The 14,393-nt window shown below is 29.3% G+C and overlaps 1 protein-coding gene across 3 annotated transcripts in view; it reads left to right on the forward strand.

Moving 5' to 3' along the window:
- The window catches only part of LOC143350303 (uncharacterized), a 51,575-nt gene that overhangs the window by 1,833 nt on the left and 35,349 nt on the right, over positions 1-14,393 (forward strand). The gene's annotated exons all lie outside the window — the stretch shown is intronic.

Here is a 14,393-nt window from a genome sequence, read left to right on the forward strand (position 1 = left end):
AATCAAGTTTTATTGTTAATTTCATTAGTTAATGCTAGAAAGGGATACAGCAAAGCTCCTCCCTCGTCCACATGTTCTCTGTATCATTAGATTTTTAACTTTCCACGCGTAGCGAGATCCACCCTTTGCGGGAAGCTTCATCCCCAAAAGGAATAATCCAAACTTAACCCAGACCTAAACCTATACCTACACTTAAACAATATATTAAACGACTGTTCGTTATAGAAGAAGTGAAACAACCTCATATAAACTAATAAATAAACCTGTTTGTTCTAAAAAACGAAAACAAAGCGGATAGAACAATATCATGAAAACTAAAAAATAGTTCTGATAACTTATGTAAAGGACATTGCAATCGAGGGTGGCTCCATAGTGAATTACCTATCATTTTTCTCAGAAAGTATTATCTTTATGACAAAAATCAATAGGACATAAAATGTGTATTTTGATGAAGTCTACAACTTTTATCTGAAGTATTTTTCAAAATTCCCATTATTTACGGAAGTAAATAAAAAAACTATGATTTTTATGGTTTTTTCACAGTTTCATGAGCACTTCAACGCACAGCGGGTCAGAATTGAATTTTAATTGTTCTTTCGGACTTTCGACTCAAATTTAATCATTCTTGAACTAATTTATTATTTTAGAATTTTATTGACAGGTTGATTTCCATATCAGTTTTATGTGTGTAGGAATAGAAATATTCAATAGTTCGATGGAGTAGAGGAGGTTGTATGATGATGGTTGTAACACTGCAAATATCTCAAAATATACAGGGTGTTCAAAAAGGTTGGGACCAAGCTTGTACTACGTGTTATTGAGGTCAAATGGATAAAAAGAGTTCGTCTGAATTTATACCTGAAAATGCGTTACTGAAAAGATATAAGTATGTACAGATTTTTCGGGCAAAATTTACCTTACAATACGATAAAAACAGAAAATTAATTTTGGAAATGTATTCATAAATGTATTCACTTATTATTTCCAATACAAATGGAATATTTGATCGACAATCACTAATTCGACGAATGAAAGCCTGCATTCATACAGACGGATGAATTTTCGAACATTTCTTATAACCACCACAATAAATCATAAATATCTTTAAAAGCTTGGATCTTTTCAATAAAGTATTTTCAGACATAAATTTATATGAACTTTTTTTATCTATTTGACCTCAGTAACACACAGTTTAAATTTGGTCCCGACCTTTTTGGACACCCTGTATAACAAATATTAAAACAAATTTCAGGTATACAGGGTGTCTCAAAATCGGTGATACAACCGAAAAGGGGGTGATTCTACATGAAAAAACAAATCGAAAGTAAAGAATAATATTTTTTCATTTGAGGTTTCGTTGTTGAGCAAATCAACTGTGAATATTCTAACTATGCCTTAGATAAATTTCGATACAGACTTTTATAATGTTTTTTGCAATTCTGTATACTCATGACATGATTTACTGAACACAATTTTATTTGTTGTCTTAGTATGTTATTATTTTCGATTTTGACTAACCATGGTCCCCAGATTTAACACCCGTAGATTTTCATCTATGGGGTGACGTTGAAACAAACGAGCATAAGAAGAATATTTTATGCATTCTTCAATTAAAAGCGAGAATCATTTGGCATTTGAAGAATTAAAGATCCAGAATACATTAAAATGTGTTCATATAAATCTAATTCAGAGAGTACAGTTGTGTATACAGCACAATGGCTAATTTTTCAACAATTCTTATATCAATTAAGTTAGTTTAATAAATAAATTACATGCCCTATTTTTTGCCACAATTGATTTTCTCGACAATGAAACCTCAAATGAAAAAATTTCATTCTTTATTTTCGATTTATTTTTTCATGTAGAATCACCGCCTTTTCGGTTGTATCATCGATTTTGAGACACCCTGTATAATGTAAAATAACTTTTAATGGAAATTAACTTTTCTTACTACTTAAAAATTGTAATTTTATGCTCTTTTAGCAAATATAATTCTATTTTCTTGTTTCAAATCTTTAATTTGGTGTTGCATAAAAAAACATTGATACTGAGTGTGCCATTAATGAAAATTTATAATTAAAGTTCATAAGTACGGTCGAGGGCAATTGTAACACCGACAATTGAAAACTATTGTACATACTTAATCGTTAAATACACTTTAAGACGTATAAAAGAACATTAATCATCGTGGGGATTCGAAGAAGTACTGTTATTTATAAACTTTTAAGCTTCCACACTTATGTTATAGATAATTTAATGCAAGGATTGGGAATTCATTTCTAGACTTAATATTTTCTGATATCTTTTAAAGCTATTATTATACTGGGTGTTCGGTCATCCCCTGGGAAAAATTTTAATAGGGGATTCTAGAGGCCAAAATAGGACGAAAATCAAGAATATCAATTTGTTGATGGAGACTTCGATAAAAAGTTATTAACGTTTAAAGTTCCGCCCTTTCTGAATTTTTGTCTCAAAAATGCGCAGAATTTCGGGGATATGTCTATTCACCAAAAATGATTGTAATTGACCCTCGTGACCGAAAATAATTTTTCCAGAACGATTTGAAATTTTTCTTTTCCGTCGAAAAATTTCACACCTTCTAGAATTTTTTTTTAGAAAGTGGGTAGGATTTCGAAGGTATGTCTATTCACCAAAAATGATTGTAATTGACCCCTGTAACCGAAAATAATTTTTTCAGAACGATTTGAAATTTTTTTTTTCGCCGAAAAATTTAGGCATCGAATTAGGTTTTCGATAAGGAATTTTTTTTCTGGGAAATGTGTAGGATTTCGGGAGTATGTGTAATGACCAAAAATGATTGTAATTGACCCCCGCAACCGAAAATAATTTTTTTAGTATGATTTGACAGTTTTTAATTTCGTCTAAAAATTTCAGTACTTTCTCGATTTTTTTTCTCAAAAATGGATAGGATTTCAGAGGTATGTGTATTCACTAAAAATGATTGTAATTGACCCCTGCAAACGAAAATAATTTTTCCAAAACGATTTGAAATTTTTGAATTTAATTGTTAATAACTTTTTAACGAAGCCTTCATCAACAAATTGGTATTCTTGATTTTCGTCTTATTTTGGCCTCTAGAATCCCTCACTAAAATTTTTCCCAGGTGTGGCCGAACACCCTGTATAATATAATACGCTATTCAAAATTCACGAATTTGCAGGTTTAACCCCTTAACGCTCATATTTTTCCAAGAATGATCAGTTTTATGTATTGGACTTGTTTCTAAGCTACATAAAAATGCGGTTTTTGTTAATTACAATCTTGTATCTAACGTATAATTTGAAGGAAAACAAGTATCGTTACCCCTTAAACTGTTAAATTAAACAAATATTGTTTTTCAAAGCAGCCAGACTCGGGCATGAGTGTTATGGGGTTAATGTATTGTACGCTATTTGTCAAATATTCCTGTGCTTTGATGCATAGTCGTTTATAGACGACGACGGGAAATCTTCGACGTTTGGCAAGTAGCTGAGAAACCAAGATCCATATATTGGACAAAACCTACTTGCCAAGTATCGGTGTAGCATTTGCCCGAATGTGTGGATAGCCACTGTTTGTCCTATGCTTTTGTGCTTTGACGTGGAGTCGTTTATCGGCAACGAACGAGGTTATATTATAGATTATATTCCATTCATACATTCGATATTTGTTGATCAATGCTCGGGTATTTTTAGGACCTCTTTAATCACTTCTTGGCAAGGAATTATACGACCTTCTTTATCTAAATATCTCACACGTGATTATTGATATTTATGAAATATGTACAAGTTTGATCAAAGTGAAATATAATAACAATTGATAATTATGCATGTTCTAGAACGTAGTCAAGGTAAAAAGAACGTTGTCTTATGGTTTCCATAATTACAGCCACTCTACATATACATTTGAAATCAAAATTCAAAATAAGTTCTTAATTAGGAATGAGTCTGACTATTCTACTAAACTAAAAATAGATAGTCAATGATTAAAAAAATGGTAACATTTTGAAGTTTAATTATCAATTTTGTGATGCTTTCTCTTACTTTCGCGAACTAGAAAAATATTAAAGAAACAAAATAATCAATTAATTTTAGTATGAGCTGTAATGATATGTGTGCTGCAAATGCACACTAAATCTTGTATCAATCAGTCAAAAAGTGTAAAAATATCATGAAAATTAGTTAAAACAATATAGTTTTGAAAAAAATATGTTTAAAGTTTTTTACTATATTTGTGAATTAAATAAATATGAAAGAAACGAGGAATTTAGATATTGGATTTTGCACATATTATATTCTTCAAGAAGATATCACAACAGATCGATTTTTTAAAGGTTTGCGGCAGAACAAATAATACGGTAGAATACCATCTTAAGCAGAGGGGTCATTCTCCCCACCTAAGTTATAATATAAACGGATTTATCTTCTTAAATTCGGATAATATTGCACTATGTATTAGAAGGATACAAAAATATTCATAACAGATGCATTGAAAATGATGTGAAACTAAGGAAGTGGATTTGTGAACACTAAAATATGACAATAACTGTCATAAATCTATATGTTGAGCAGGGGATGCTGATGAAGCGCAAAGAATTAATCATTTCTACTCGCATTACGGCAGACTATTGAAATTCTACTGCATATGAACATCGATCAGTCTCCAATTGCATTTGTAGAGTCGGAAAGTTTTCACTTCTTTATGAAAATTAGCGTACCGGAATATAAATCAATATTGTTAAAAATATTATTTTACTTTTTTCATTTTTAATAAAATTATAAATATTTCGTAAAAGAAGTCTAATCTTAGTTTGAATAAACAGTATTAATAAAACCTTTATTAAAATTTTGATCCTTCAGTTTTGAATCATATTTAGAAATATAAAAATGAATCTACGGGAAGACAACAAGCGTTTAACCTAGTGTTTTCTAACTTTCTTTAGATCATGGCCCATCTCAACATCTCTCCTGTTTTGATAATTTAGGGCTGTAATGTAATGAATCTTCCATTTTTTTTTATTCTTTTTATGTTGTTTCTTCTGTATTCGCATATAACAGTACGCTAAAGCTATAACGTAATGCAAAATTATGCGTGAATATTTGCAATCTAATATGATTTTTATATAAATTATTTATTTATCTTAATTCACTGTCAGCTCTAATTTATGTGTACGATAACACTTATAGTAAAGTATGATTGCTCAAACTTCGTATTAATATGTAAATATTTAATCTTTCAATTTTCTATATTACCGCGGAGGTTATTTTACTTATAATCATTATTTAGGAAAATCTTGTTTAAAATTTAATGATTACTATCTGTTTGTAGATTTACTTTTGTACTTCTAAATATGATCCCAAACTATAGGATCGAAGGGGAGTATTCTACTTTATTATTTCTTCTACTTTAAACCTTCGAAAAAATCGATTTTCTGTATGATTTCCTTGAAGAATGTGGTGTGAAAAATATATGCAAAATTTAATGTTCCAACTTTTGTTTTTTTTACTCTTTTACAAATTTTGTACAAATTTTTAAACACGTTTTTTTTATCTGTATTTCTTAATTGATATCGATAACTATTTGACCGATAAGCACAAAATTTGTTGTGCATTTTTAGCACTCATATCTTTATAGCCCGTACTAATCAAATGAATATTTTGTTTTTTTCATATTTCTTTAATCGACGAAAATAAGAAGAAACATTACAAATTAATAATTGAACTTCAGTATCTTAGCACTTTTTTAATCATTGACTTTTTATTTTTGTTTTAGTACCTGCTATACGCAGACTCGTTCTAATGAAGAATCCAATTTCAGTTTTCACATAAGTGTATTGCTCAGTATGTATTCCTCATAAGTATTCGAACGACTTCATAAGTTCGGAAAAGTACTGGTTCTACGATGCTAACTGGTATTTATTGATTGCGTTTAACTTATATTACAATTTCACGGTAAAATTGAGTATGTAATAATAATAATGACAGCATTTTTAACAATAATTTGATCTTAATTTCTATCGAAACGATTTTCGTCAATATGTCCACCCTTTGCACGGATGACAACTTTGCAGATTCTGGACATTCGTTGAATTAATTTCATTAATGTTTCCGTCGATATTTTGTCCCAGATTTTCTGTAACTTCTGCTACACGTTTTCTTTGTTCTTTTTGAGAATACCAGCTAGTTGCTGTACGATGGACCTTATTTTTGATTATCAAAATTTTTATGTGCGACCCTCTGAATTTATTCAACTTGATAAAAAAATAATTCCTGCAAAAGGAGAAATCAATAAAAGAATGAGTAAGGGTATCACAATTGATTTAAAGTTTGGGAACTTCAATAATTTTACTCGAATCCTATCTGTAACTCTATTTTCAAATTTTGATAAAAGAAGTTGTTATTATTTAATAAAAGTGTCATTTAATTATAACAATTACCTTAAAGGCAACTATAAAGAGCTCATAGAACTAATGATCATTTTTCTGAACAGAACTCCACCTACGGTAATTTTTCGAAATGAATTTCTCTTAAGTAATGAGGTGAAACTAGGAATTCAAAGTATCTATATTTTTTTAATCTATATCTTAGCTTGGATTCGCACCACCGTACCAGCAGTAGCACCATTAGATTAGATTTAGAATTTTTAAATAATTTATATCAATACAAACACATAGATCAAGCAATAAGTAATACAACACTTCAAAAATTCTGCAATCAATTATGGTATTTGTCACCATAAAAATCATTTTTCTGGGAAGAATTCTACCTACGAGTATCAAATATTTGTATTCGTTATTCGCGAATAAAATTTGCCCAACTCTGTCTCTACCTAATTGTTGAATTTAAAATTTTAAATTAAATACTATTTTTGAGACGCGTTGAATTTCGTTTTTTTCGCATTTCAAAGGGCTAACACGTGTTTTTCTGTGTTCATTAGTTTGGATCTTATTTTTGATTATTGAAATTTTTATGAGCGATCCTCTAGATTTATTGAACATGATAAAAAAATAATTCCTGCAAATGTTTACTTCAATCCTATCTGTAACTCTATTTTCAAATATCGGTTAAAGAAGTAGTTATTATTTAAAAAAAAGTGTTATTTAATTATAACATAATGTATATAAAAGTGTATATAAAAATGTATATTTTTCGAAATGAATTTCTCTCAAGTAATGAGGTGAAACTGGGAATTCAAAGTATTTGTATTTTTTTAATCTACATTTTAGCTTGGATTCGCACCACCGTAACAGCAATAGCACCATTAGATTAGATTTAGATTTTTTAAATAATTTATATCAATACAAACACATAGATCAAGCAATAAGGAATGCAACACTTCAAAAATTCTGCAATCTATTATGGTATTTGTCACCAGAGAATACAGCATTATCTTTTTTTGACCCGGATATTTCTGCAGAAATGAAGAAAAAAATGTTTCGAACTCTTGAAAACGAATGTCAGCAAAATGTAAAGAAATTAATTATCCATACAAAAGACGTAAAACATTATACAAATGTTACTAGTTTCAGTTTTCACTTTATATGTGTACAGTATCACTCATAAGTATTCGAACGATTTCACAAGTTCGGAAAAGTACTAGTTCTACTAGAAAACACTTTGTGTCTTGGAAAATAAGAGTTATTTCTGTAATATTAAATGTATCATAGATGTATACTACAACATTTATGACCTAATATAGTTTGGAGTACTTGCGAATGCCCTACGGATGCGGATGTTTGCTATCATCCTGTGCTCGTCAACCATGAGTACTTGCACCGATGGTTTATTTTTACGATTTTACTGATATGTTTGTTCAAATTTGTTATACATTGTGTCCCGTAACTGGTGGTACAAGTATGGTGTGATTCTACGTGAAAAATTGAATCGAAAATGTAGAATAAAATTTTTTCATATGACTCTTTATTTTCGAAAAAAATAAATTTGAAAATTTGTCGAGTACACATGCACTTGGACCAGCTTCAGCTCGACGGATTTCATTGTAGACCACCTCCATTCTTGTTTGTAAACATTGTCAATCGATCGATGAACAGATTTCCAGAATTCGTTTAATTTATGAACTGTTGGAAGTGATGTCCACGTTGTTGCGAACATAACTGTGCTCTCATTAAATTGCATCGAACGTTTTCTAATGTGTTGTGCAATTTTAATTATTCAAACACTATAATTATTTTTTGTTTTAATTGTTCAACGCTCGTCATGTCATCACTGCATACAATCACTGAAGCTAAATCAAATACACGCGTACTCGACAAATTTTCAAACTTATTTTTTTTGGGAATAAAGAGTCATATAACAAAATTGTATTCTATATTTTCGATTCAGATTTTCTACATAGAAACACCCCCTACTCGCTTGTACCACCAGTTACGGGACACCCTGTATTTAGGGAAGTCCCTAAAATGGATCTTATAAATGCTGGTGTAGTGTTTTTCGAGTCATTTGTTGTTTAAATTTTGTTTTAATAACATTCGAGATATGTCAAAAGTTACAAAACTTTTTATCGGGTTTTATAACCAGTAGATTAAAAATTTTCAACAACGTGGAATATCGTTAAGAAGAATATCACCAGTAATATAAACAATGGTATTATCTGTAAAATCTAGTTAGGATGATCGAGATAATCAATATAAAGTAAGAGTAATAGAAGACGTGTACTGTACCCGAAATTACTCGGGAATTAAATTTGTAGAGAAATGAAACTCTGTTGCAACAGTGAAACGCTGTTTAAATAAAGTAGGTTCTTTCGGAACGTGAACTCCGAAAACACCGTATTTCCGGAAAGAAAATTAAAACAAAAACGACTTCATTGCACAAGAGAACATGAAAATTGGTTAGAAGAAGATTGGAAACAAGTTCTCTGGACCGAGAAATCAAAATTCGAAATCTTCGGTTAAAAACGACGAACGATTATAGTGTCTACAATTAAGCATGCGGAGTCAGTGTCATGATTTGGTACTGTTTTGCGGGAGAAAGAACAGAAGATTTAGTCCAAATTAATTGAAGAATAGTGAAAAAGACATACCGCGGGATACTAAAAAGTCATGAAATTTTCTTTCGTCGGAAATTTATTTTCTTAGAAGATAATAACTCCAAAAACACCTTAAAATTGTGTTGCAGATATTCGACATACAGTAGGGTGGAGTTACTTTTGGTCAAAAATTTTTATCAGAATTTTGATCGTGCGACACCTTCGATTTATTTATTTAAATGTAATAACATTTTGGGGGAAAATAATTTCTACAAAAAATAAAGTCGACTGAATAACAAAAGGACTTACCACAACGGCTTTGTTTCTGTAAAAAAAATTAAATTTCTTTAAAGATGGGAAAATACCAATTTTATCACGTTATTTGATTAGTACAGTCAATTTAGACTAAAATCTGAATAATTATAATGTATTGTCGCAGAAGAAAGTTACTTATTAAATATTACAAGAATTTGTTTAAACGATAAATGGAATATTTAGTGTCGTATGATTTCGCACGAAAATAATATAATCTCAGAGAACATAAAAATAAAATTTTTCAATAATTTTGTTTATGTTTACTTTAGTTGTTACCATGACTAATCTTCACTGACAATCGCTTATTTTATCTCAAATTTTGATTACCGAGTATAAAGTCAAATTTAGCTTGCATGTAAAAGAAAGAGGTACAAGACATTAAAAAAACTTTTCAAATATTTACCTTTGACTTAGTGTTTGTTTGTCTATAACGCTGTTTATATTCTGTTACAATTTGTAGGATATCCTGTTTTTCTTTTTCAATACAGTCCCTATATTCTTTCATTAGTTAAATAGCTCGTTCCTCCACATCGTTGATTAGTTGTAAATTATGAACAATTTGTATCTCATCATTATAATTATCCTGTTTCCCATGACGCTGTGACTTTACGTAAAAAATCTATATTTATTTGAAACCGAGAAACAAATTTTAACGTTTGGGTAGAAATGAAATTATCAATAGTAACATTTGTATAATATTTTACGTCTTTTGTATGGATAATTAATTTCTTTAAATTTTACTGACATTCGTTTTCAAGAGCTCGAAACATTTTTTTCTCCATTTCTGCAGAAATATCCTATATATATAAAAAAGATAATGCTGTATTCTCTGGTGACAAATACCATAATTGATTGCAGAATTTTTGAAGTGTTGCATTCCTTATTGCATGATCTATGTGTTTGTATTGATATAAATTATTTAAAAAATCTAAATCTAATCTAATGGTGCTATTGCTGGTACGGTGGTGCGAATCCAAGCTAAGATATAGATTAAAAAAATATAAATACTTTGAATTCCTAGTTTCACCTCATTACTTAAGAGAAATTCATTTCGAAAAATTATCGTAGGTGGAGTTCTGCTCAGAAAAATGATCATTAGTTCTATGAGCTCTTAATAGTTGCCTCTAAGGTAATTGTTATAATTAAATGACACTTTTATTAGACAATAACACTTCTTTTACCGAAATTTGAAAATAGAGTTACAGATAGGATTGGAGTAAAATTACTGAAATTCCCAAACTTTAAATCGATTGTGATACCCTTACTCATTCTCCTATTGACTTCTCTTTTTGCAGGAATTATTTTTTTATCAAGTTGAATAAATTCAGAGAGTCGCACATAAAAATTTCGATAATCAAAAGTAAAGTCCATCGTACAGCAACTAGCTGGTATCCTCAAAAAGAACAAAGAAGACGTGTAGCGGAAGTTATAGAAAACCTGGGATGAAATATTGACGGAAACATTAATGAAATTAATTCAACGAATGTCCAGAATCTGCAAACTTGTCATCCGTACATAGGGTGGACATATTGGCGAAAATCGTTTCGATAGAAATTAAGATCAAATTATTGTTAAAAATGCAGTCATTATTATTATTACATACTCAATTTTACCGTGCAATTGTAATATAAGTTAAATGCAATCAATAAATACCAGTTAGCATCATAGAACCAGTACTTTTCCGAACTTATGAAGTCGTTCGAATACTTATGAGCAATACATACTGAGCAATACACTTATGTGAAAACTGAAATTGGATTCTTAATTAGAACGAGTCTGAGTATAGCAGGTACTAAAATAAAAATAAAAAATCAATGATTAAAAAAGTGGTAACATATTGAAGTTCAATTACCAATGTTTAATGTTTCTTCTTATTTTCGTCGATTAAAGAAATATGAAAAAAACAAAATATTCATTTGATTAGTACGAGCTATAAAGATATGAGTGCTGAAAATGCACAATAAATTTTGTGCTTATCGGTCAAATAGATATCGAAATCAATTAAGAAATACAGTTAAGAAAAACGTGTTTAAAGATTCGTACTGTTTTCATCGATTAAAAAAATTTGAAAAAAACAAAAGTTGGAACATTAAATTTTGTATATATTTTTCACACCACATTCTTCAAGGAAATGTAACAGAAAATCGATTTTTTCGAAGGTTTAAAGTAGAAGAAATAATAAAGCAAAATACTCCCCTTCGATCCTATAGTTTGGGATCATATTTAGAAGTACAAAAGTAAATCTACAAACAGATAGTAATCATTAAATTTTAAACAAGATTTTCCTAAATAATGATTATAAGTAAAATAACCTCCGCGGTAATATAGAAAATTGAAAGATTAAATATTTACATATTAATACAAAGTTTGAGCAATCATACTTTACTATAAGTGTTATCGTACACATAAATTAGAACTGACAGTGAATTAAGATATATAAATAATTTATATAAAAATCATATTAGATTGTAAATATTCACGCATAATTTTGCATTACGTTATAGCTTTAGCGTACTGTTATATGCGAATGCAGAAGAAACAACATAAAAAGAATAAAAAAAAATGGAAGATTCTTTACATTACAGCCCTAAATTATCAAAACAGGTGAAATGTTGAGATGGGGCATGATCTAAAAAAAGTTAAAAAACACTAGGTTAAATGCTTGTTGTCTTTCCGTGGATTTATTTTTATATTTCTAAATATGATTCAAAACTGAAGAATCAAAATTTTAATAAAGGTTTTATTAAGACTGTTTATTCAAACTAAGATTAGACTTCTTTTACGAAATATTTATAATTTTATTAAAAATGAAAAAAGTAAAATAATATTTTTAACAATATTGATTTATATTCCGGTACGCTAATTTTCATAAAGAAGTGAAAACTTTCCGACTCTACAAATGCAATTGGAGACTGATCGATGTTCATATGCAGTAGAATTTCAATAGTCTGCCGTAATGCGAGTAGAAATGATTAATTCTTTGCGCTTCATCAGCATCCCCTACTCAACATATATATTTATGACAGTTATTGTCATATTTTAGTGTTCATAAATCCACTTCCTTACTTTCACATTATTTTCAATGCATCTGTTATGAATATTTTTGTTTCCTTCTAATACATAGTGCAATATTATCCGAATTTAAGAAGATAAATCCGTTTATATTATAACTTCGATGGGGAGAATGACCCCTCTGCTTAAGATGGTATTCCACCGTATTATTTGTTCTGCCGCAAACCTTTAAAAAATCGATTTGTTGTGATATCTTCTTGAAGAATATGATATGTGCAAAATCCAATATCTAAATTCCTTGTTTCTTTCATATTTATTTAATTCACAAATATAGTAAAAAACTTTAAACATATTTTTTTCAAAACTATATTGTTTTAACTAATTTTCATGATATTTTTTACACTTTTTGACTGATTGATACAAGATTTAGTGTGCATTTTCAGCACACATATTATTACAGCTCATACTAAAATTAATTGATTATTTTGTTTCTTTAATATTTTTCTAGTTCGCGAAATTAAGAGAAGACATTTCAAAATTGATAATGAAACTTCAAAATGTTACCATTTTTTAAATCATTGACTTTCTATTTTTAGTTTAGTACCTAGAATAGTCAAACTCATTCCTAATTAAGAACTTATTTTTAATTTTGATTTCATATGTATATGTAGAGTGGCAGTAATTATGGAAACCATAAGACAACGTTTTTTTCTTTGACTACGTCCTAGAACATGCAGAATGATCAATTACTATTATATTTCACTTTGATCAAACTTGTACATATTTCATAAATATCAATAAACACGTGTGGGATATTTAGATAAAGAAAGTCACATAGTTCCTGTCCAAAAATTGATCAAGAAAGACCTAAAGATACGAGTTTTACAGTAGAATACCCTCTTAAACGGAAATCAAGTGGAAGAAAGAGCAGAGAAAGTAGAAAGAAAGTAAAATATAGATAGAAGTATAGTAATTATTAACTAATTTTATATATTTCTTAATGCTTCGTGTCTATTGTACTAGCACATAATTATATTTGTAATTTTTAGTATAAAACCACAGTGCATCGTGTTTCAAATGTATAATCCGTTATTTAACGGAGTTTTGGTTTTGTGTAGATTCTATTTTACGGAAATTCGGATTTAACGAGCAAGCACTTCCCCCCTATTAATCTGCTATAATGAGATTTTACTGTAGCGACGTTTGAATAGCGATACTCAGATACTCAAATACTCGAAATTCATTCGTAGTATTTGAATACAAAATTTAAATGGACATACTGTTACTTCGAAGTATTATCTTTTCCAACAATTTCTAACAGTAATTATAGATCGATCATATTTTCCAATATATCAGAAATTCGAACGGGATAATGATCTCTACATATATAGGGTGTCCCATTTTATTCGCTTCACAATTTCGTCAAACATTACAGTTACGTAGAAAAATTGTTTTGGAGAAAGAAATTTCGCAGTAAAATTGCAATTTTAGTAAAAAAAAAAAACAATACGTACTGCGCATTTTGCCAATTAACGCGATATTCTGAAACGCATGCTCACGAATTTGTATTTTGATAGAATTGCGCGACCTATCTCTTGCGTAAATCATTTATTTCAATCAGTGTAGGTAGAATTCAGAGTCGTGCAAATTTTATTTACGAATAACGTACAAAAATGTTAGATTCATTTGTAACGCAACTGGTTTCGTTTGTAAAATTCATTATATTTACGTAACCAATATATGAAACGAGTGGCAGAACTTTTCATTAACCCCTTAACGCTCATATTTTCCAGGTTAACCAAGAATGATCAGTTTTCTTTATTGGATTTGTTTCTAAAAATGCGGTTTTTGTTAACGCTAAGTTTACGGACACTCGTTGCGCATATTTTTATTGTAATTCGCTGTGTTAACAGTTACATTAAAATGCAATTTTTCTTTTAATTAGAGTGTATATTCATATCATTACATCAATTAAATCCAACATAAATTGCTAACAAATAATATTTATAAATTCTGTAACGTTAAGTTTAGAATCTTAATGCGTCTAATTGACGTATTCTGTAAACCTAGTGTTAATT

The sequence above is a fragment of the Colletes latitarsis genome, chromosome 14 (assembly GCF_051014445.1).
Source record: "Colletes latitarsis isolate SP2378_abdomen chromosome 14, iyColLati1, whole genome shotgun sequence".
NCBI lineage: Eukaryota > Metazoa > Arthropoda > Insecta > Hymenoptera > Colletidae > Colletes > Colletes latitarsis.